This window comes from Solanum lycopersicum, chromosome 11, assembly GCF_036512215.1.
Source record: "Solanum lycopersicum chromosome 11, SLM_r2.1".
In the NCBI taxonomy this organism is placed as follows: Eukaryota; Viridiplantae; Streptophyta; class Magnoliopsida; order Solanales; family Solanaceae; genus Solanum; species Solanum lycopersicum.
The window spans coordinates 38,755,234-38,782,582 of record NC_090810.1 but is presented as its reverse complement, the minus strand read 5'-3'; positions in this window follow the sequence as shown (position 1 = coordinate 38,782,582).

Sequence of the window (27,349 nt, the reverse complement as noted above, 5' to 3'; positions counted from 1 at the left end):
AAAATTTGGTCCAATTTGACATTATTCCATTTCTAAATCGCTCAATTTGTCGACAGGTCAACCTTCAAGTGACATATGTGGCAACATATGCATTCTGTTGGAAAAATTGCAACAGATTTGTCATATGTATATCCTAAAATGTGTTTTTTGGGGTTAATTCAATTAAATTTGTCACCCAATTCAACATGTAACAATAATATATAGCCATACAACGTGTCTAAGTATATAATTATGGTCTTAAACAACAACCTTCATTAATCCTATCAATTATTTTTACAAAAACTATCATATCGTTAGTTCATCATACCATCAGATGGTACTTATAACACCCTTGTTAATCGTTGTTTCAAATGTTATAACATATTTTTATTACTTAATTATGATTTAATGTACTAAAATTTGGTCCAATTTGATATTTTTACATTCTTAAATCGCTCAATTTATTGATTAACCTGTCCTTAAAACGTTATCTGTGGCAATATATGCACGTTCTATTGAAAAAATTGCAACATGCATGTCATATGTGGCAACATATATATATATATATATATATATATATCCTTTATGTTGGAGTACATGTAGATAATTTTATGGTGTTATTTAGCGTAGAAGTTATACATATTATCACAGACACCACATTTCTTCATTTTTATCATAATTGATATTTATTCAAACAAAATAATAATAATAATAATAATAATAACAATAATCATTAATATTAATATTATCGGCAAAAATGAACAATTGATGACAATATAATGTTGTCACATATCTCCTTTTGGTGACATATTTTGCCACATATCTTCTTTCTGTGACATATGTTGCCACATATATCCTTTCTGTTGTGGCACATGTCGATATATCTGTGGTATTTTTTACAACAAAGGTTATATATGTTGCCCCAAACACCACATTTCTTCCTTTCCATCAGAATTGACATTTGTTCCAACATAATAAAAATAATAATAATCATTAATATTAATATTATAAGTAAAAATGAACAATTGGTGACAATGTAATGTTGTCACATATCTCCATACTGTGACATATATTACCATAGATCTTCTTTCTATGCCATATGTTACCACATATTTGCTGACAATGTAATGTTGCCACACCTTTCTGTGATATATATTACCACATATCTTCTTTATGTGACACATGTTACCACATATCTTTTTTCTGTGACATATGTTACCACATTTTTTTTTCTATGACATATGTTGCCACATATATCCTTTTTGTTGGGGCACATGCAGATAATTTTGTGGTGTTTTTTACAACATAGGTTATATATATTGTCACAAACACCACATTTCTTCTTTTTCATCATAATTGACATTTGTTCCAAATTTTTTTTTTATTAATATTATCAGCAAAAATGAATACTTTCAATTGTTTTATACAACTTATCAACAAAAAAGTAATTCACAATTGTATACATAACCATCAATCTAATAAATGGTGGATATTGTTGCTTCACATCACAATTGACGACTTTGACTTTATCTCTTTCACTTTTGCTTGCTTTTTCACTTTCTGCTTCTTCTCCTTCTTTTTTTCCTTCCGTAGGTCCTTCTCCTTCTTGTTCACCTTGCTTTTTGGATTTGAGTGTGATAAGGAGCAGTAGTCATTGTTTTTTTTCCCACTAATTATAAATAGTGATTGAGAAATAGATTTTTTCAACCTCATACACTTCAAATATATGTTGGACAACTGAAGAAAACTATATTTCTAAAATCATATGAACAAAATGGTCACAAAAATAACAACAAAAAGCAACAAAAAATTGAATTTCCACTGAATGTTAACAATATACATACATTTTCTCAAAATTAGAGCTTTTTGAGTTTGTTAACTTTCTTTCAAAAATAATAAATAATAGGTACCATTACACCATTATTCATTTTTCACATCTATAGAATGATTTATTTTTCATTAACCCAAGAAAAAAAAACTTAGTATTGTTTGAAAATGATAAAATCTCTAAAAAAATGATTTGCCCATTTTAAGTCGAACACAATCTTTAGTTCAGTAAGAAGATAGAGTCACGACTAGATGAGGAGGAAGATAAGATAACGGGGAAGAATATTTGTTTTGATTATTGAATTTTTGGATTTTCTTAAGGAAGAAGAAGAGAAGAGAGAACATTGGGAGAAGAAGAAGAGAAAATCTTGTTTTCATTTTCTTTTTTAAAAAATATTTGATAGAATTATAAAAGTTAAAAAATGAAGTGTTTTTTTATATTTTATAAGATTAGAAAATCTTAAAAATTTCAATTTGGTCCAAAATTTATTTAATTACATTTTAAGGAGGATTTGACCAACTCTTGGTCAATCTATCACCAAAAACTAAACCAAGACTTATTTGACACCTTTCATTTAATTTTCGCATGTTACTTCATTAATCTCAAATTTATGTGGTTATATTTTCATTTTTAAATAATTTAATGGGAAAAAGGTCTGATATACCCCTAAACTTTGTCATTTAGAGCTGATATACCCCTTGTTATGAAAGTGGCTCATATATACCCCTACTTGTAAACAAATGGCTCACATATACCCTTTCCCTCTAACGGAAATGAAAAAAATAATAACTTTAATCTAAATTTTTATTATTTTTTTCTAAAAAATATAATCTCATATGAGTAAATTTAATCTTCGTCAAACATATTTTTTAGACTTTTTTTTTGTTTCAATGACTAATTTATAATTATTATTTTGATAATCAAATTTATTTATGTTTTACTAATATTCTTGTAAAACTTATTGTAGATGACCAAACTTTTTCTTCGAATACGAAATTAAATTACAACAATACACACAAAAAATAGTTTAATCTTTTATTCTTTAAACTAAGGAATGGAAGAAAAAAACAAAATAAGAATAAGAAATTCAAATATTATAATAAAAGAAGTCAAAAAATAATTTATGTATGAAAAAAATTAAAATATACCTTGAACTTTGATAGAAGAGTCATATGTACCCCTAAATAAATCTTTTAAAAAAAATTAGAAGTAATAAATATAAATTTAAAACTAATTTTTTAACTTCCGTTAAATGAAGGGTATATGTGAGCCATTTTGTAACAGCAGGGGTATATGTGAGCCGTTTGTATAACGGTAAGGGCATATATGAGCCACTTTTATAACGAGGGATATATCAACTCTAAATGACAAAGTTGAGGGGTATATCAGACCCTTTTCCCTAATTTAATTTGTTAATTATTGTGATTTATAATACTTTTGACCAATACTACATTAAATTAGTTTTACAAAGTGCAAAGAAATGTGTACATTAACTTTGGGATAAATGGGAGTATTAAATGTTACCAAAAATATTACTAGCCTAGACACATATAGGATAGATTTACTATATTTAGGACATGTGTACTACATTTTTTACTCATACATATGTAGTCTAGACACAATAGCACGTTTGTCTCAATTAAAATGTTTTGAATGGTTAATTATTATGATTTATAATACTACATTTCATACAAATTTCAAAATATATATATATATATATAATTTTCTTTTTCAATTTATGTGAGTAAGCGTGAAATTTCGAGAGTCAATTAAAATTGTGAGCAAAGGTGAAATTTTGAGAGTCAATCAAAATATTATGTTTTTTTTTTAAAAATATTTTATGTTGTTAATTATTGTGATTTATATGCTATTTTTTCGTAACTTTTAAATATACAAAATACTTAAAGAAAGTAAAAAATTAAAGTTGCAAATTATAATAGAGGAAATTGAAGCATAAGGACAAATCGGAGGGTTCTCTAATTGATCCTGTCCACTGTATGTTACTTCATTAGTCTCAAATATATGTGGTTATACTTTCATTTTTAAATAATTTAAGTTGTTAATTATTGTGATTTATAATATTTTTGATCAATATTACATTAAATTAGTTGTACAAAGTGCAAAGAAATGTGTACATTAACTTTGGAATAAATGGGAGTATTAAATGTTACCAGAAACATTACTAGTCTAGACACGTGTAGGATAGATTTACTATATTAAAGACACGTGTACTACCTTTTGTTACTCATACATCTGTAGTCTAGACAATAGCCCGATTATCTCAATTTAAATATTTTGAATGATTAACTATTATGATTTGTAATACAACATTTTATGTAAATTTCAAAAAAAAAAGATATAATTTTCTATTTCAATTTATGTGAGCAAGCGTGAAATTTTGAGAGTCAATCAAAATTGTGAGCACCATGAAATTTTGAGAGTCAATCAAGATTTTATGATTTTTAAAAAATATTTTCTGTTGTTAAATATTGTGATTTATATGCTATTTTTTTTGTAATTTTTAAATATACAAAATACTTTAAAAAAAGTAAAAAATTAAAGTTGCTAAATACAATAGAGGAAATTGAAGCATAAGGACAAATCGGAGAATTCTAATAACTGAACCTAAGTGCCCACTATATGTTACTTTATTAGTCTCAAATATATGTGGTTATACTTTCATTTTTAAATAATTTAAGTCGTTAATTATTGTGATTTACAATATTTTTGAGACGAACACTGCGTTAAATTAGATGTACAAAGTGCAAAGAAATGTGTACATTAACTTTTGGGTTAAATGGGAGTGTTAAATGTTATCATAAATATTACCAGTCTAGACATGTGTTGGATAGATTTACTATATTTAAGACAAGTGTACTACCTTTTATTACTCATACATATGTAGTCTAGACACAACAGCCCGATTGTCTCAATTTAAATATTTTGAATGGTTAATCATTATGTTTTATAATACTACATTTTATGTATATTTCAATATATATATATAATTCTCTATTTCAATTTATGTGAGCAAGCATGAAATTTTGAGAGTCAATCACAATTGTGAGCAACTGTAAAATTTTGAAAGTCAACCAAAATTTTATATTTCTTTAAAAATATTTTATTTTGTTAATTATTGTGATTTATATGCTATTTTTTCGTAATTTGTAAATATATAAAATACTTAAAATAAAAGTAAAAAATTAAAGTTGCAAAACATGATAGAGGAAATTGAAGCATACGGACAAATCGGACAATTCTAATAACTGATCCTAAGCGCCCACTATATTTACTTCATTAGTCTCAAATTTATGTGGTTATATTTTCATTTTAAAATAATTTAAGTTGTTAATTAATTATTGTGATTTATAATAATTTTTTTATCTTATTTTAAATAACATATTACTTCATATATCTCAATTTATGACACATAACTTTTTTATAATAAATAAATTTGTTAATTGTTGCAAAACTTAACAACAAAAGAAGATGAAAAGAAGAATATTAGACAATAAAGGAACAATATAAGCTACCTTTTTTTCTTTCAAGTGTATAAATATTGTTCTCAACATCACTATTTATAGTATTACATTGAGGAATACCAAAGGATGTCATAAACATTATATTAAACCTTGAGAATTACTACCCATTATGTTGGAAATAAATGTAGGAGTTATGCTCATCTATTTGACCACATTATCAACCACATTATTACCAATAAAGGATGAAATTAACCTAGGAGTTATGGTCATCTATTTGACCACATTGTAAACAACATTACTACTCATAAATAAGGGAATTAGTCAAGGAGTTATGGTAATCCATTTAACCACCAAAATGATTTACAACGCTCCCCCTTGGATGACCATTGATAGATAATATATCTCGTCAAAACCTTACTAAAAGAAACCTATGGGGAAAAAAATTAGTGAAGGACAGAAGAGTACACATATCTTGTTATACGCTTTATTTACTGCCTCGTTAAAAACCTTGCCAGAAAAATCCATTGGAATAAAACCTAAGCTAAGGTAAAAAGAATGTAGCGCGTATTTTACTCCCCCCCCCCCGCCCCCCCGTTGCAAATATCATTTAGTGTCTTGCAGACGACGCATTCCAATCTTGGATACCAACTTTTCAAATGTTGAGGTTGGTAATAATTTAGTGAACAGATCCGCCAAATTATTTGCAGAGCAAATTTGTTGAACATTTATTTCACCTTTCTTCTCAAGATCATGAATGGAAAAGAATTTTAGTGAAATATATTTTGTTCTATATCCTTTAATGTATCCTCCATTTAAGTTATCTTTCTTTCTTTCAAGTGTATAAACATTATTCTCAACACCACTATTTATAGGATTACATTGAGGAATACCAAAGGATGTCATAAACATTAGATTAAACCTTGAGAATTACTATCCATTATGGAGGAAATAAAGTTAAGAGTTATGCTCATCCATTTGACCACATTATCAACCACATTACTACCAATAAAGGATGAAATTAACCTACGAGTTGTGGTCATCCATTTGATCACATTATTAACAATATTACTACTAATAAAGAAGGGAATTAACCAAGGAGTTATGATCATCCATTTAGCCACCAAAATGATTTACAACATTAATATATATTTGAAATATTTTAAGTATTAATTATTGTAATTTTACAAAATAATTTTTTTGAAATTTAATTATATAACATATTAAAAAATAAGACAAACAAATCTGAAACAAAACTACTAAATTATAAGTAATAAAATGAAGAATATTACTAAAGCACAACCAAATATTATATGAGGAGCTTAGGAATAACTCTGTTGCATATTTGACCCTAAGCTCCTCACATGCCAATTCTATAACAGAGTTGAAATATTTAAGTATTCTAATTTTGCAAAATATTTTTTTCCGTAGTTTAAAGATATAACATACTAAAATAAAGATAAAAAAAATAAATTGAAAAAGATTTACTAAACTATAAATAATAAAATGATGTATATCACTAAAGCACAAACAAATAATATGAGGAGGAACTTAGGGATGACTCAGATATTTTCTTCACCCTAAGCTCCTCATATTGCCACTTATATAATCGAGTTGAAGTTGTAACTGTTGTAATTTTACAAAATAATTTTTTCGTAATTTAAATATATAACATAATAAAAACAAAAATAAGAAAATAAATTGAAATAAAACTACTAAACTATAAAAAGTAAAATGAAGTATATCACTAAAGCACAAACAAATAATATGTGAGGACCTTAGGAAATGACTCAGCTACCTGATTTATCCTAAGCTCCTCACGTTGCCACTTGTATAATAGAGTAATATGAGATACTAAAAATAAAAATAATACAAATAAATTGAAATAAAACTACTAAATTATAAATAGTAAATGAATTATATCACTAAAGCACAAACAAATAATATGTGAGGAGCTTAGGGAATAGCTCAGGTGCCTCATTGGCCTTAATCTCCTCATATTTTAGCTTATATAATAGAGAACTTATATGATTGAGTAAGGCACTTCCTCAGAATCCACTTCTCCTGAATTCCATCGCCATGACTCTTGAAGTTCACCGATGTCTCTTGCGTTTACAATCTTTCTTTTTTTCCAATTATGATTCTGTTGTTCTTCTACATTCAGTGAGTTGTTACACTTATTGTGTATTCAGTTTAAAAAGAGAACAGAAAATAGGAAGATAGCAATTGATGAAAAATTAAAGAGGAGTTATTCGACTTTTGAGTTGGTGCAGTAATTTGGTGATGAAATTTCATATTTGGCTATTGATTTCAAAATTTTGACATTTTCAATTTTGTAAAAGACAACAATTTGAAGACACAACATAACATAACACACAACTTGTACCATTAGAATCTTAATAATTGTTTAACTCTTAAGTTAAATTCTTGATCAACATCTATTTCAGATATCGAATGATTATGACGAGAAAAAGGACCAATGATCTTCTTCTTGATTGGGATGAAAATTCTTTTAGGGAGCATTTGTTTAAAAATTCCATTGAATTGGCTACTCCCAAACCTTAAAACTTAAAATTTTAAAAATAAATAACAACAAAACATATAAAGATAAAAATAAAATAAAGAGAACATCCTCAATATTCCAATATAATAAATGTTCACTACTAGTCAATAAGGGCATGAGATTTCCTTTGCACTCAACTTATAATTTAAATTTCTTATTTTATTTTACTTAATTCATGTTTACTTGGCATGCCTCTAAAAAACATTTACAAAAGATTTATTTTCTTTGACTATTTTAAATTTATTTACTACTACATTATCTGAGATGGATATATCCATGAAAATTAAAAAAAAAACATTTCAAAATTGTCATAAATTCCCACAAAATTTAAGTATGTGTAAATCGAATATCAAAGTTAAAAAAATTTGTGACAAAGGAGATGTTAAATGAAAATTCTTCAGTGCCCTTTTGAAAGATAATATCATAAGCAAAACGAATCTAATAATCATAATCAATACAAATCTAATATTCTAAAATATCTTTAAAATGAGAACGAGTAGAAAGGAGTAAACACTTGAAATTATCAATATTAATAATATTTTTCCAATAGTCATTTAAATGAGATGATTTATTATTGTATAGATATTTATAATTTATTTCAAAGAAAAAAGTTAAAATTATATAAGTGACAGTATTTTAAAAAATAATTTCGTGAACAAACTTTGGGTCGGTGCTCTGCACCGACTTTCCATTACCAATCTTTATTATATTGAAAAGAGAGAGTTTTGACATATATATATTTTTCATTAAATTGAAAAAAAAATATTTCGCTCGTTTGATTCTCAAATTGATATGTATTTTAGGTTATATATGTATTTTAGGTCATATATGTGTCTTGCCTTAAACATTTGAGTAGATACGTAGTAATTGTTAAATAGACACATAGCAATTTCAAGTTTAACTTTTAAAAAATGTTTCTTAGAAAGGTCTAGTAAAAGTGACAAATTAGTTAGACACGAGTCCTTTAAGCCTTAAATATTGGGTAATTAAATAAATAATATTGACTAGGTTATAAGATGTTTTCTCAATAGTCCCAAACTTTTAACTTTTACACTATTGCCTCTAGATTTTTTACCTTAAAATATCTAAAATTTTACTAAAATAAACCAAAAAGGGGACACTCTTTTTCAAATTTAATCCTCCTCCAACCGAGATCCTCTTCTACTGCAGGTATATCTCTCAATTCCTTTCAACACATATGTATCAGTCATTAAATTTAAAAAATAAGGACATTTTGATTATTTCACTTTCAAGTTGATATGTATTTCAGGTTTTATATATTTCTTATCCTTTACTTTTGAGTTGACACATAATAATTGTCAAATAGACACATAGCAGTTTTGGATTTAACTTTAAAAAATGTCTCTCAGGAAGGTCTATTAAAAGTGATAAACTAGTTAGACAATGAGGTAGAAGTCCTTCAAGACTTAAATATTGGGTAAAAGTGAAAAAAATAAATAATATAATTAGATTAAACGATATTTTCTCAATAGTCCTAAGTTCTTAATTTTTACACTTTTACCTCTATATTTTTCTACCTTAAAATATCTAAAATATTACTAAAATAGACCAAAAAAGACACTCTTTCTCAACTTCATCCTCTTCCAATCGAGATCCTCCACAACCGCGTGTATATTTCTCTATTCCTTTCTTCTTCTTCTTCCACCAAAAAAAGACGCCCTTTCTCAACTTGACCCTCGTCTAATGTAGATCCTCTTCAACCGCATGTATATTTCTCAATCCCTTTCTCCTCTTCCTCTTCCTCTTCTTCTTCCTCCTCCTTTAGTGTAACGACCTGTTTAGTCGTTTTGAGCAGCAGACTTTGATTCTGAAAAAACTGGCAGAAACGACGGACCCCACGACGGACCGTCATGGGCACGACGGACCGTCGAGGGAGTCCCGTTCCAAAATACTTAGAATTCTGAAAATTGGGTACTGAAATCAACTCTCTGAACTCTGTGACGGAGCAGCAGGACGGACCGTCGCAGGCACGACGGCCCGTCACAGGCTGCGTAATCCCAGGCGGAGTCGAATTTCTTTAATGTTTTAAGGGACGTTTTTGACTATTCCGGCTTATAATTATAAAGTTAGTGGTTTAATATTAATAACTCAATTACTTGGGGGCTAAAAGAGGTAACCTGAGTAAATTAGTGGGTTATTATTGCCATCTTTTATTCTTAATTATATGCTGATTAGGGTAAAAGAAAGAGGGTTTGAATAAGAAAAAGAAAAGAACAGAAAGAGAGAGAGAGAGAGGGGATCGAACGAGAAAGAGGAGAAACGAGAAGAAGAACAAAGCTTTGGGAACTTGCTTGCTTGATTTCTAATCTTCGGTGGAGGTAGGTTATGATTTTTATACACTATTCGTAGTAAACTCTTAATAGCGAATGATATGTATTGGGTAGTGTTGTAAACCCTTCTATATGCTTAATTGTGTGTTTGCATGTTGTGGTTATATAATTGTGATGAAATAAGCATGATGAAGCTATTGAATCTTAAATCTTGAAAAAGAAACCCTAATCTACTTTGTTAATGATGATGCCTTAGTGTAAAAGAAGGCTTGATGAACGAAAGTAGTGAGATTAGGGGATCGGGTGCCACGTTCCGGTACCAGGATAGTATATGAGGATCAGAGTGTCACGTTCTGACACCAGGATAGTATATGGATCGGGTGCCACGTTCCGGTACCAGGATAGAATATGGATCGGTTGCCACGTTCCGGTACCAGGATAGTATATGAGGATCGGAGTGTCACGTTCCGACACCAGGATAGTATATGGATCGGGTGCCACGTTCCGGTACCAGGATAGAATATGGATCGAGTGTCACGTTCCGACACCAGGATAGAATGAGGATCGGAGTGTCACGTTCCGACACTAGGATAGTATATGAGGAGCGGAGTGTCACGTACCGACACGAGGGGAATAAAGATAATGAATCTTGAAAGATGATAATATATTCAATCTAATGAACCTAATTCTCAAATGAGTATGATGAGGAGGCGTGAGTCCTCATTGATGTGCTTGGTATTGTAACCAAGGGTTATGGTAACTGTAAATGCTGCATGCTAAGGATATTAGTTGATTTTATGATGTTATCTGATATATACTGTTTTCTATTTTGAGTTGGCCGATGATACCTACTCAGTACTTGTGTTTGTACTGATCCCCTACTTTTATGTTTTCTTCTTTGTTATTTGTGGAGTGCAGCAAACGTGCCATCGTCTTCAACTCAACCGCAACTCTAGCCAGTCTTTATTACTCCGGATTTCAGGGTGAGCTAAAGCTTCTAGCTTGGACAGGATCTTCTTCTTCATGTCTTGATGCCTTGAAGTTCCGGCATGGACTAGCTGTTTATGTATTTTAGCTTCTTAGATACTCTTAGATTTAGTAATTCGAAGTAGATGTTCTTGTGATGATGACTTCCAGATTTTGGGGATAATAATAATAGTTGTTGAGTTTTTAGAAGTTAATGAATTGGTTTTTACTAATGAGTTTAAGTCTTCCGCATTATTTTCTGTTGATATTATATTGAAATGTTAAGGTTTAGATTGGTTGGTTCGCTCACATAGGAGGGTAAGTGCGGGTGTCAGTCGCGGCCCGATTTGGGTCGTGACATTTAGTCGTAATATTATATGCTTTTATTGAGAAGATCTATCAAAAAAATTATGGAAAAAGAATATCAAAATATATATTTTGAAATTTTATTGTATTACATTTGTTTTGTCTAAACTTTGAATTACCTCAAAAAGGGCATTATTCGTAAGTGTAAAATTCACTTTGTATTCATCCTTAAGTTGGGTTCAATGAACTCAAAATCAGTCAACAATCTTCATAGTTGTCCAAAGAACTACTGAAGTTGTTTATTGAAATAATTAAATATGGCTGCCTGTTAATGTCCAACAACTGTCTGTAGTTGTCCAACGATAATAGAAGTTGTGCCAAAAATTAGTGCAGTTGTCCAACAATCGTGTTTTGTTGTTGATCAAATAATTACTTGTTAAAAAAAATATAATTGTGAAAAAATTATTGTTTTAAATAAATAGTTGAAGAATTATAAAAATTCCTAAATCTACTAAAATTTTCTGACTACTGTTGATAGTCTTAAAACAATGAAATACGTGCAAAAACAAGTAATCAATATTCTTTAGTGATTTCAAAGTTGTTTGATGAATGTCTCATTAGTTGAAATATTTTGTTATGTCTTCGGGTACTGTCTCCATCTATGAAATATCAAATATTAATAGGAGTTGATTTACATAGTGAATAGGTAGAGAATCCTACTCGTTATACTTGATGATCAAAGGGTTGAGAACATGATACACTCAAACTTACTTCTCAAATAAGAAGTAAAGCGGTCGTGTCAAGTAAATAACCCAACTAGTGAGGTTGGGATCGTTCCCACGAGGAAAATAGTCTAGACTTAACTTCAACCTGTTATTACTATTGTTTGGTCAATAACTTCCTTGGAAAGTAAAAAAAAATAAAAGGGGGGTTTCTAATTCTAAATTAATGAAAATAACTAACACAATTGAAAGAGACACTTAACTGCTTTGAATGTTTGATTTTAATCAATTAATCAAAGTAACTTGTGTTTACGTGTTCCCCACAGGTTCATAACTTGATAATTCTAACTATAACAATTCTTTCCTAGTATCTTGCATGCAAAGTGATAAGTTATGTATTTCTAATCCTTGGTCTGGCATCTAAAAAATCTCACTCTGCACCTTGGTCCGGCTACGTGTGTTTCTTTCCTAACCCTTATCTTTACCTCATATTAAGCATCGTATTCGATATTTGACTAAGTTATTACCTCGTACCAATCAATACTAGCCTATTAGGTAGTATACACTAAATCTATGTTAATAATTCTTTTCCTATTATCTACCTCCTTGGTCCGGCAAGTAGCATTAAGGCGAGTTCTAATGTTGGCCATCCGTTAAAAAGACTTCTAAGCGAAAGAATTATTAATACATGCAAGACACTATTCTAGAATTGTTATTTTAGTTAAGTTTTATCTCATTTATTTGCCTATGGTTCCCACAACCCTAGTTATGGAGTTTAGTTACCCATAGTCATAATCACAATATTCAAATATATTAAATAAGAATTCATGTACTTACTTCAATGAGAAAGAGTAAAATCCAAAAGTTTGCTTGATTAATCACCACGAATCACCAACAATCAATGATAATCAAAAGTCTAAAATTATCAAGAATCTCACACTAATACACAAAGTCTAATAGTATGATGTCTAACAATCCAGAGTCTAACTATCCGTCGTCTAACTTCAAAAATGAGGTTTTTCGAACTATTTATAAAAAATAAAAACCTAATTAAACAAGGACTCTATTTGCTGGAAATCTGCCAAAATGGGGCTGGATCGATGGACCTCGCGACGGATCGTCAAGGTCACGACGGACCGTCATGGACTCCGCCGTCCCATACTTATGCAATTTCTTCTTCTGCTCTTCTTCATTACCCTCGACGGCAAGTATGACGGACCTTCATAGGCACAACGGTTCGTCGAGGGCCTTCGTTTCAAAACACTTAAACTCTTGGAAAATGGGTACTGGATTACTTCTCTGAACTTCATGACGAACCTGCAGGACAGACCGTCATAGACACGACGGACCGTCACAAGCTTCGTAACCCCACACTTGGTCAAACTTCTCCATCTTCCTTCAGCAGCTGCACTACGCTGCCACCTACGGACAGTCACAAGCACGACGGACCGTTACAAGCTCCGTAGGTGGTCTCTTCTGCATTTCTTTGCTCAAAATCTCCGCATTCATCTTTGGGCAGATTTCCTGCAAAATAAAGAGAAACTTATATAAACATTGGCACAAAAAGGCTTTTGGACACACTAATCTTAAGGAAAAAATATTAATAATACCGTGAAACCACGGTATATCAGAACAGTACCATTAAAGATAAGCGAGAATGTTACGTATAATGAGTTGGTTGAAATCATTATTTTTAGATTTGAGTTAAATTGTGATAAATATGATCTCTCTACATGCTTGACTTCATTAAAAATCAAAAAGGATCTCATTTTAGAATTAGCGATAATCGTGAACTACGAGTTTTTAAGGATGATTAAAGTAGACCCATTTTAAGGACATATGTGGTTGAAAAGATAACAGAGATAACAACTTCATTGCAAATGATGAAAAACATTTTGTTACTATTGATATTCCTATAAACGAGAAAGTTTCTCAACATTTTACACCAAAACCAAGCAGCCACATGGATGATGACAACATAAAATTTATAAGGGTAAAATTTTTCAAGGACAAGCGGGAATTAACTAAATTATTGAAGTTCTCTTATGTGAAGAAAGATCAAAGACTCAAATCAGCGAAAGTTCTAAATATGTTTATTGTGTTGGATGTGTAGATCGAAATTGTGATTGGTGGTTGCGAGCAACAAAGCTTCAAACTTGTAATAGATTTGAAATTAAACAATACCACAACATTTACTTATGTGGGGCACAACATCATACACGTGCTTCAGTAGAGGTCATCATAAAATACATGTTAAAATACAAAAATTATTGTTCAAGGAGATTTGGGTTGTAAAATTAGCTACTAAAAGTGTTTGAAAAGCACTGAAACTCCAAAGACTATGATAAAAGGGACACCAAAGCATGAATATGCAGTTTTAGATGGTTACTATCATGTGCTTGTGACTGTAACTGAAGGAGGAAAGATATCACTGAAGCTTGATGACAGGGGAATTCTTGAATATTTTTTGTATTATATGGAACTTGAATTAGAGGGTTTGTGCATATGAGAAAAGTCTTAGTTTTTTATGAGACATTGTTAAGAGGTCATTATGATGGATTTCCATTGTCTGTTGTCACACAAAATACAGAAATCATAATTTTTCTATTGCACTTTATGTAGTAGATAAGGAGTGTATGCTGCATATGAGTATTTTTTTTGAGAGACTATTACACATAATTTTTTATATTTTCTAGTTGTGCATAATTTTTAATAGGCATCCAAACATAGAAAAAGTGATATCAAAGTTTTACTTTGAAGCACACTACATATGTTGCATATGGAATCTTGGTGAAATGCCCATAAAAATTTTCTTTGTGGAGATTTTCTTGGACATTATTATCATTAACAAAAACATATTGAACAAATCAGAATTATCAATGCATAAGTTGATTATCTTGAGAATGCCGAATTTCATAAATGGAGTAGAGCATAATTCCCAGGAAACATGTAAATTTTCTTGCTAGTTCATACATAAATATTGTAGGTACCAACAATTATTGTAGTTTTTGAAATGATTCTTACAGTTGTTGGCACAATTTTGTAGTTGTTGAAACAAATTCGACAGTTATTTTAGTAACTGCAGTAGTTGTGGTACATTGAAATAGTTGTTCAAAATTAATAGTCGTTATTTAAAATTAATAATCCTTTGTATTTTAATTTTTTGTTATTTACAGTGTTGTTGTGGTTAGACGAGTATGAAATCTTTGAGGCTTGGTATATTGGTGGTACTATGGTGACACAACATGGGGTATAGGGCTGGAAGGGGGACCACCCCGCCCCGCCCCGCGACCGGCTCGAGAACCGGCCCGCCAGACCTAGTCCCATCAAAGAAAGGAGGTTTTAGGAATGGGGGTTCAGTGGACCGGCCCCTTCATTCCGGTCGACTCGGCCCGATCCCGACCCGGCTGAATCGGCCCGTTCACGGGATCCCCCTATTTTTTAAAAAAATTCAAGAGAATAGCCATTGGCAACTGTTGGGGAAACGGCTAGTGGGGGCCCCCAACGAATGTTTTTCACCTTTTTCACTTCTCCAACACCCCCTACCATCCCCAACTTTTAATACTTTAATTTAAACCCTCAAGTTATCATAATTACACTTTAACCCATTTTTAATATGATAAATACTACAATTTCTTACAAAATCATCTATTCTCATTTCTCACATCTATTTTCTATATCCTCTCAACTCTCAAGTCTACATCTTAATTTTTAAGTTTTAATTTCTGTTCCATTTTAATTCTCATATTATTATAATACATATATTTCAATTTTTTATTTTAAACTTATATATATATATATATATATATATATATATATATATATATATATATATATATATATATAAAAAATCAAGTATTAGTTGGAGTTTCAAATTACAAGTTACACAAACTACAAGCTTCAAGAATTGATTTAACGTCTACTATTAATGCAGACGTTTGGTACATTCGTTTCATAATATTATATTTTAATTTTCGTCTTTAATTTTTCTGTTATTATTATTCTTATATTACACTTTATATATAATTAAGTATTAGTTCTAGCAAAAAATATACCGGTAAAGAAAAAGTGAAAGAACAAGAGAACGAACAAAGTGACATTTTTAAAATATTTAATTTTAATAAAACAAAATAGTAAAGAAAAAAAGAATAGTAAATGTAGTGGTACTTCATCTAAATCAACGTCTAGAGTTAGATTTAATACAAATGATTCTACTTATGTTGATGATACTGCTTATGATATTCATTCAAATGTTCAACTCGATCAAGAAAGTTTAGAACGACGTTATGGTAATATTAATCCTAATCTTGATGAAAATTCAGGTGAAGAAGTAGAAGTTGATTTGGGAGAAAGAGGATTTAGAAGATACACCTACTAGTCCAGTGCCACAAGTTCCAAATGAAACTATAAATTCAATGGAGCAAAATTATGGACGTCCACCCCTTATACCTTCCTCAAGGGAGACGGTGAAGTATCAACGCCCTAAAACTTCTATTGTGTGACAATTTATGACTTTCGATAAGCAAAATAGTGTTGCTATTTGTAATAAGTGTAAGCAACCTTTTAAGCATAAACAAGGTGGGGGTCAATGTGGGACAGGGGGATTAAATAGACATTTGTTATCTTGTGTGCCTATTCAATATAAAGAAGCTAAAGCATTAGCCAATAGAAAAAAAAGAAATTTCAGTTTATGAATTTGATATTCGCGGTAATGAATCAGTAGGGGCTTCTAACATGGTTCAAGGAACACTAGATCCTTCTAACCCCGATGGTCCTCTAACACAACGTAAATATAATAAGGAATTAGATCGCAAAAAATTAGCTAAAATGATTTATGTTTGTGGTTTGCCTTATAGTTTCCTTCAAATCCCGATTTATTGAATATATTCAACAAACTTAAAATCCTTTTTATAGAGATTTTTCAAGAAATACTGTTAAATCTGATGTTTTTGAATATCACGGTAAATATTGTCAATTTCTTCACTGTATATTCAGCATATACATGGATCATAGTGTTAATGAAAATGATTATTTAACTATTACTGCACATCAAATTGATCATAATTGAAATTTGCAAAAAAAAAATCTTAAGTTATAAACAATGTATAGAAAGACAAAAAATTGGTGCATATTTAGCTTCAAATATTTTAAGTGTTTTATATTATTACATGGTTATAGATAAAGTAATGTCTGTCGCATTAGATAATGCATCTTATAATATAAACGTTGCTAAGATGTTAAAAGTTAGATTATGTCCAATTGACAATAATGTTTTTCATGTTAGATGTGTTGCACATATATTAAATTTAGTTGTACAAGATGGTATTTCATATTTGATTGTGGTTGCATGAAAATTCAATATGTCATTGCCTGAATTTTTCATACTAACAAAGCTGCTAGAATTAGGGAATTTACTGAGCGTTGTTTACTGTGTTAATTGTCACCTAGCAAAATTTCAAGACATATTAAAACAAGGTGAAATTCTTTTTCCGAAATGCTTTCAGTTGGTTACAAATATAGAAGATCCATACAAATGATGTTTAATGCTCGTAATGCTGACCTATTAGATAGAATTTGTGATGAAGATTGAGAAGAAACTAAAAAACTATTACAATTTTTAAGATTTTTTTATGATGCTACAACCATATTTTCTGGAATTTATTATCCTACTATTTCATCAGTATTAATAAATATTTGTGCTATTTCAATTCCATTTCTAAATATAAAAAAAATAGATTAATTTAGAGTTGCAATTGAAGGTATGATTGAAAAGTTCAAAAAATATTTTTTTCCTATTCCTCATATTTATTTAACTGCTACTTTACTTCATCCTGATTATAAATTACGAGATGTGCAGGCACTTGTTGACACTTTTTATTAAAATTTAGAAATTTTACCAGAAGAAATTCCATCTTGTGAAACGTGTAAGTCTAGCATAAAATTAGAAGCAAAAATATTGTAGAAAAATATAGAACTACGGAAAACACTTAAGGAGAAGTTGGTCAAAATTCTAATCATGAGATTGATTGTGAAGATCGAATTTCAACTTATATGCGAGATTTTCTTGGTCTTAATTTCACTAACCGTGATGATTTTGAAGAATATCTTAATCAATCTTTAGAAGCATTGAAAATCATATATGGCAATGAAGATTTGTTAGGATGGTGGAAGAGGCGGAGTGTTGCATTTCCAATTTAGAGCAAAATGGTTCATGATGTTCTAGCTATTCAAGCTTCATCAGTTGCATCAGAGACTGCTTTCAGAATTGGTGATCATAGACACTCATCGGCGAAAGACAATTTAAAAACAACAGTTTTATTTAGAGACTGGGTCAATACAGATAGGAAGAATAATAATTTGCCAATAATAATTTGGGTTAGAAGTAGGTAGACTTAGATGGGAGCTGTGGACAACAGGTGGTTCTTGTTGTGGTTGCTATGATAAGTACCTGAAGTGTGGTCGGTAAGATTGTTTTGTGATTGTTGTTTGTATTAATTGTATGACAATCATTATCATATGATTGTGGTTGACGCATGTTGAGCTTATGAGGGCTTGGTTAGATGGTTTTGTGACGGTTGAACTTCTGGTTATTTATGTGATTTTAGACGAGAACAAGGGAAATAGATACAAATTACGCAGGTGGAGTATTTTAGAAAGTTGGTTATTTTGTTCAAGTTACGACTATTGTATTGTGATTTTGTTTTTGATTATATTGTTTTTATTATTCTATCGTCTTACATGATTTGTAACGACCTGCTAGGTGGTTTTGAGAACTAAGACTATTTTGACTCCTTTTGAAAATTTAAAGGGATATTTTAAAACTATTCGGTAAATATTTAGTTGATGAATAATTATTAAATATTTAATGCAGTTGAATAGTTAATGGGCCAAGCCCATAACTTATTTAATTATTTAATGACTTGGTCCACATAATTAAAATAAGTAAAAGGGGTTAATATTTTTAGGGAAAATTATATGAAATGGCAAACATTCATAACTAATTATATCATATGGGTATAGTTTAATTTATTTACATTATATAATTATAGTTTATTATTTTTTGCTATATTTTAATGGGGCCCACAACCTATTATATAACCAATTGTATAAAAACCTTATTTTCTAATTTTGTATATAATTATACACAAACAATTTTCTCTCTCCTTTTCACAATTAATTTTCTCTCTCCTTTTCACATTCTAACGTCTTCTCCTACATTTAATACTCCAGCTATCCGGTTTGAATTTCGAATTTTTGTCCAAAATTTCAGTAATCCCTCCCGAAGTTGAAGTCCCCTCCCCAAGTTGAAGTCAATTTCGTAAGTACTCCTTAATTTTAGTTGTTTACCTCTTTTTTTTCTAACTTATTTAAAAATTGTATATGTGTTCTGTTTATTTTTTTTTCCATATATTTTGATGAAATAGTCGATTTTTTGTTTTTGATATATCTAAAATTGGTCAAACAATGAACGAATCATCTACATCTTTGAGGATTACCATATGTACTCCTTTGCATGTCAATGTTGTTGACATTTACCATCCTTTTCAATGGGGCTAACTCAAGAATTTGGGGTTAATGTAGGGTCTTTTGGAAAATCAAAACAAGTTATACAAGAAAAAACCATGGAAGAGCTGAGATCAAAGAAAAAAAACGATCCTATGGCAGTTCAACAAGTTATAAAAAATGTCAAAGCTAGAGGAATTAAAATTGTACAAGGAACAAGAAAGAGGAAAGATGTTAACATTGAATCAGAGGATAATGATTCTGAAGTTGTCGGATCTGATGAACTTCATAATCATGAGGTACTTTCTTAAAACACAAAGTTATATACAATTTTTTGGTTAATTAGTTGTCAATAAGTATTAAATTAAGTATTGTATATAGTATATTCCATGTTTAGTAATTGTATATAGTATATTGCATTTTTATGTTTTTGGTTTTTGTATATATATACAAAATAGTAATTGGACTTAGTTATACAGATGGAAAATTTTTATATATGATTAGAATTTGTATATTATATTAGTTATATACAAATTATTGAAGTTATTAGTTTTTGTATATTGTAGTAGTTATATATAAATTATTGAATATAATGTCATGTTTAACTAATATATTCATGTACACATATCAATATAAATTATTTTTATTTTTTTGTATATATATACAAAAAAGTAATTGGACTTAGTTATACAGATGGAAAATTTGAATATATGATTAGAATTTGTATATTATATTAGTTATATACAATTATTGAAGTTAGTATAGATTAAGTTTATATACATATACAAAAAATGATATGTACATGTCTGTTTTAATAGCTGGTAGTAGGGGATTGTATATTAAAGACTCACTATTGTTTTATATATAAATATATACACAAAGTAATTGAATTTAGTTATATAGATGGGAAAATATCATACGTGATTATAATTTTTATATTGTAGTAGTTATATACAAATTATTGAATATAATGTCATGTTTACCTAATATATTAATGTACACATATCAATATACAAAAAAGGTAAGTTCATATATATGAACAAAAATTAATCTGTGCATGACTTATTTTTTGATTTTTTTTTATATATATAGGTAAGTATATATATACATAAATTAATTTGTACATGACTTATATTGTTTTTTTTTGTATATATATATTATGTTTATTTCATACACTTTTTTATTTTTTAGGTAGTCAGATATATTAGCAAGAACCATGAAAAAAGGACAATTCACATGCAATGTTATACGCAAATCAACACATTGAATGAGCTTCAGAATAAACTACATCCAAATCAATATAATCGTATGTGTGCATCATCGTGTTTTGCACAGTTAACAGCAATGAGACGATGTCACGTGCAAGCACAATTGTTTAGATGCATTATGTTGAGGGAGTTGGAAGGTAGTTCTGTGAATGCAATACTTTTTTATATAAATGGCACAACGCTTCGATTCACAATACGGGAATTTGCCATTATTTCTGGTTTGAATTGTTCTGATAATGCTACTGACTTCTACTTTGATAGTGATCAACCCAATAGAATCATCGATGAGTATTTTCCAGGGAATTCTCCTGTCACTAAAGCTCGTTTGGCTGAAGCTTTTAAAGAAAAGGTATGGGGTGACAATCAGGAAGATGCATACAAGTTTGGGATTCTATATTATATACATGAGTTTATCATGTCCGCGGAACCTACTACAACAACAATAGAGAGGTTGGACTTTGATCTGGTTGAAACAGGTAGATTTATGGATTATCCGTGGGGTCGAAAGGTTTTTACTGAACTTGCTAAATCCATAAACAACAAGATAAAGCCATGTGGACAGTACTACAGAATTCAGGGTTTTCCACTTCCAATGCAAGTTTGGTTCTATGAATGTTGCTCGTATGTTGATGACAAGATTGCTGTTGTCACGACCCAAAACCGAGTCGCGACTGGCACCCACACTTACCCTCCTATGTGAGCGAACCAACCAATCTAAACCTTAACATTTCAATGTAATATCATCATAAAATAATGCGGAAGACTTAAACTCATTAATAAAAACTAATTCAATAACTATTATTTCCCAAAATCTGGAAGTCATCATTACAAGAACATCTATGATCAAATTACTAAATCTAAGAGTTTCTAAGAAGCTAAAAATACATAAAAGCTAGTTCATGCCGGAACTTCAAGGCATCAAGACATGAAGAGGAAGATCCAGTCCAAGCTAGAAGCATTAGCTCACCCTGATATCCGGAGTAATGAAGACTGGCTAGAGTTACTGTTGAGTCGAAGATGACGGCACGTTTGCTGCACTCCATAATTAAACAAGAAGAAAACATAAAAGTAGGGGTCAGTACAAAACACGGGTACTGAGTAGATATCATCGGCCAACTCAAAATAGAAATCAATATATACCAAGTAATATCATAAAATCAACTATGATACTCAACATGTAGCAACAGCAAGTACTATATCATTAACAATTACCGTCAAGTGCATACACGAGGACTCAAGCCTCAATACCATACTCATTTGGGAATTATGTTCATTAGATTGAGTATATTAACATCTTTCAAGATTCATTATCTTTATTTCTCTTGTGTCGGCACGTGACACTCCGCTCCCTCATATTCATTAATCCTCTTGTGTCGGTACGTGACACTCCGATCCCCTAAAACTATGTGTCGGAACGTGACACTCCGATCCCCTAAATCTACGTGTCGGTTCGTGACACCCGATCCCCTAAATCTACGTGTCGGTTCGTGACACCCGATCCCCTAAATCTACGTGTCGGTTCGTGACACCCGATCCCCTAAATCTACGTGTCGCTTCGTGACACCCGATCCCCTAAATCTACGTGTCGGTTCGTGACACCCGATCCCCTAATCTCCTTCTATCAATTCATCAAGCCTTCTTTCTTACCAAGGCATCATCAATCTCATTATTTTAGTTCATCACGCCTTCTTTTATACCAAGGCCTCATTATTAACAGAGAGATTAGGGTTTTGCAAGATTTGGGATTCAATAACTTCATCATGCTTATATAATCACAATTATATAATTACATTCATGCAAGCATACAATTAATCACATAGCAGGGTTTACAATATTATCAATACATATCATTCGCTATTAAGAGTTTACTACGAATATCGTAAGAGAAACCATAACCTACCTCCACCGAAGATTAGTGATCAAGCAAGCAATTTCCCAAGCTTTGTTTCTCTTCGTTTCTCGTTCGACTCTCTCTCTCTTTCTCTTGTTCTTTCTATTTTCTTTATTCAAAACCCTCTTTCTTTTACCCTAATTAGCATATAATTAAGAATAAAAGATGGCAATAATAACCCATTAATTAACTTAAGGTTACCTCTTTTAACCCCCAAGTAATTAGACTTATTAACATTAACCCACTAACTATATAATTAAAGCAGGAATAGTCAAAAACGTCCCTTAAAACAATTAAGGAAATCCGACTCAGACTGGGATTACGCAACCTGCGACTGCCCGTCGTGCCTGCGACGGTCCGTCCTGCAGGTCGTCACAAGATTCAGAGACTCAATTTCCACCAAAAAGTCTGTGACGGTCCGTCCTGCCATTTCGTTACGAAGTTCAGAGAGTCGATTTTCAGTACCCAATTTCAGATTTTCTAAGTGTTTTAAAACGAGACCCTGCGACGGTCCGTCGTGCCCATGACGGTCCGTCGTGGGGTCCGTTGCCTCAGCCTGTTTTTCCAGAAATAAAATCTGCTGTTCAAAACGACTAAACAGGTCGTTACAGCTGTCAAGGTTTCTAGTCACATTCCTCGGATTATTAATTGGGTGACTAAGAACGACCATCCCCGGTTTGATTATTTCATGAAAACAATTTTTAATGATGCAGATAATCCGGTATGCATTTACTTAATACAATTTGTAAATTATTGATAATAGTATACATTTACTTACTACAAATTGTATATTACATTTTTATTATATTGATTTATAATTTTTCATTATTATGCAGATTAAGTTCAAAAATATTGAGCCAACAGCAATGGAAATTAAAATCCTCAAACTTCCACCATCGACAGAACAATCAATTTCTCAGGGCCTGCAGACTGATCACAATAAAGTTATAGATCCGGATGATGATTTCCAAAACCCGCCCAGTATAACAAGCAGAAAAAGAAAAGAAAAAGTTATTGAATGTTCTTCACCAATTAGGAAAAAGAAAAAGCAATCTGTTACAGTCATCTCCATCATCAAATCCTCAACAAAGGCAATTAAGACATACACACGAAGATCAATGACGCGCAAAGCCACACCTTCACAGTCCATCAATATCAACAGTGTTGCGAAACACAGTGATGCAGGTACGTCACACAACAATGAACATGTAGAGCAGAAAAGTGTACAAGACAGAACACAAATGGAGCAAATTAAGAAGTCAACAAGCATTACAATTTCGCGTGATGAATTTGAAGCATTCAAAAAATCGATAATCAAATATACAATTCAAATATACGTTATTTGAAAAGATTATATACAATTATTAATAAAATATGCACCTTTTTCACATAGGTCAAGAACGAGTTCGCTGATTTGAGAAAAATGCTTGAAGACAAATTCAAAACAGTGTTGGAAGCCATGAATTCAAAGGTATCACATGTATAAATTTTTTGTTTTAATTTTTTATATACAATATACTTTATACTAATGAATACAGCTGTATAATTTTTTTTTCAGGTTGATGTCGTCGATGATGATCAACAACCACCCATCGGAGATATTCATCACCAGCCCACATACACTCCACATGAACCCCAAAGTCAATCTGCAAATTTGACAGAACAAGAGATATTATTTTGCAATATTTATACATTAATTCAGTTTATACACATATTGAAATGAAATAAATTTTATATAAGTAATTTCAATTTATACACATATTGAAATTAAATAATTAAGAAGTATATAATAGTATAACTCTAATTATAAATCAGCATATTACTGATTTTTATACTGAATATACTATAACATATTTTCTTATATTGTTTTCATTATTTTCAGGCTACATTTGAAGATGTCATGCAAGAAACACATATCACTCGTGTTCATCAGTTAAATATCAAGTCTTCACAGTTAGGTGCATAAAAAAACCCGATAGGTCATCCAAGTGCATTAAAAGATCGTGAGGTATCCGTAAATGATTATATACATTTTAAAATTTATTATAATGGTTTATAATCAATTTGTTGGATATTTAAGTTATTATTTTCTGTTTAAGCTGGGAGGTAACTTGCATGAACTAAACCAGAATTCCCCACTGTTGGATCAAGTTCTTCAACCTTGTACTCAATCTTCAAAGTCTTATTATTCATATCAACACCAATCTGTTTGGCAATAGTAGTATAAAAATCAAGAAACATTGACTGTTCCTTAAAAACTACTCCCTCTATAGTATAATCAACGTAACTATTTGTATCGTCCCATTTTCCAGAATGCATAAACCAAGATAGCTAATGAGCCCATTATCTGTACATTTATGACAAGAATATATATATATATATATATATATATATATATATATATATTTCAAATAATTCAAATAGATCATATATACAATTAATACAACAATATTTATACAATCAAATTATAGAAATTATATACTATTATTCTTTTTAATATACAAACACTACATCTACAATAGTATATAAATCTATAAAAAAAAACACATGTTTTTTGAATATATACAATTATGACCACTGATTATATCTTTTCGATTACAAAATATACAAATTATGCGAATAACATATACAATTACATGAACAGTATATAATTGTATATTACGAAAATTCAGCTTAACAAAATCATATTTTGAATTTTTTTTTAAAAAAAACACATCACACTAACGAATGAGCACAAATATACAATTATGACCACTGATTATATCTTTTCGATTACAAAATATACAAATTATGCGAATGACATATACAATTACATGAACAGTATATAATTGTATATTACGAAAATTCAGCTTAACAAAATCATATTTTGAATTTTTTTTTAAAAAAAACACATCACACTAACGAATGAACACAAATTCAGCTTAACAAAATCATATTTTGATTTTTTAAAAAAAGAAAACCACATCACAGTAACGAAAGGAAACAAATCTCAATTTCTAAATCCAATTTAACATTGTATAGTTATTGCAATAATAAACAAGAAATTTCATCGAAAAAAAAACTTACATGTATTCGATTGCAAAAATTGCTAGACTTCAGTTTCACAAAGAGCAAAAAAAAAATATTTTCGTTTCAATTGCTGTATGATTTTTTTTTTTGAATTTGAACGTTTAGCTTAAAAAAGGGGACGTTTCCCTAATATTGTGGAATTATCTTTATTTGTTGTTACAATATTTAACGCTTCAGTTACAAAACACTTTTTAAAATAGAATTGTATAAATAAAAAAAATAAAAACCTTTATATACAAAATTAAAGAAACCTAAAATAACTAAACTATACCCATATAGTGTAATTATGTAAACTATACCCATATAATGTTATTTAATCAAATAAATTTGCTATATATGAAATTTACCCATATTTTTATCATAGTCTGGGCAAGTAAAAGAAACAAGGGCACAAACTTACAAGTGGAGACGTGGGATATCGATCATAATCGCAGATGAGTTAATGGATTTATTTTTTTTTAAAAAAGTGTTTCATGCCTCATTTCTAAGTCTCTAAACTAAACTATTATTATATATTAAGGTTGTTGAGGAATTGGAAAATTTCTATGTTTGGCAGTGAATATAGTGTAGTGTTGTTTTCTTGTGTTTCTAAGGCAAAAATAAATATTTTTATTGTTTCCTACGGTAAATTGTTGTTGGCCTTATAATTGTCACATTTTGTAGATATATACCTAAGGAAATGACAATTTGCAGAATGAATTTTAGGGGGAAGAAGGGTCACGTTGCAGCAGTGCTTGCACTGTTAATTTTGAAATTTATTTTTATTTTATTCATATATCAAATTAAGATACTAGTTTTTGATATAGTGAGATACGTAATTAATTATTAGGTGTATATTATATGATTAACATTGAATTTTAGGGTAGTTGGAGAGATTAAGGTTAAATTCTTGGCTTGAAATTTAGCAAATATGATAATTTTGGCATATAAATTATATCAAGAATTGAAGCTTGATTAGAGATATGAGTGAGATTTAGGGTCTATGATAGACATATAATAATTTGAATGTCTACAAACTCGCTTACTTACAAATGTTGCATCCATTGGTAGATTGGGAACGTTTCAAAATTTTGCAAAAAGGGAAGGAACCATCCTAAGTATTTGTGGATGTGTTTGACATTCAAGGTATGTTAAGACTTTTAGACTTGTTGAAGGATGTTTTCCTAATTAAATATTAAAAAATGAAATAGACAAAGGGGTAAGGGCAAAAGATGGGGGTCTCGTATCAACGATATGGCGGGCATTGGTACGAGACCGGTGTTATAAAAGGGAAAGTTACTACTATAGAATGTGAATTGTAATTTGAGAATGCCAAAGCATATAGACATTAGCTGATATATTATTGACTTGAAATCCTTGTGTGTTTGTGTTTTCCTTATTACACCCGTATAGTTGTGATAATTGAGGTGGTTTTGTATTGTTGATATTTGATTGATTGAGGTGAATAATCATCCTCTTATTTGAAATAATATTATGCACATGCA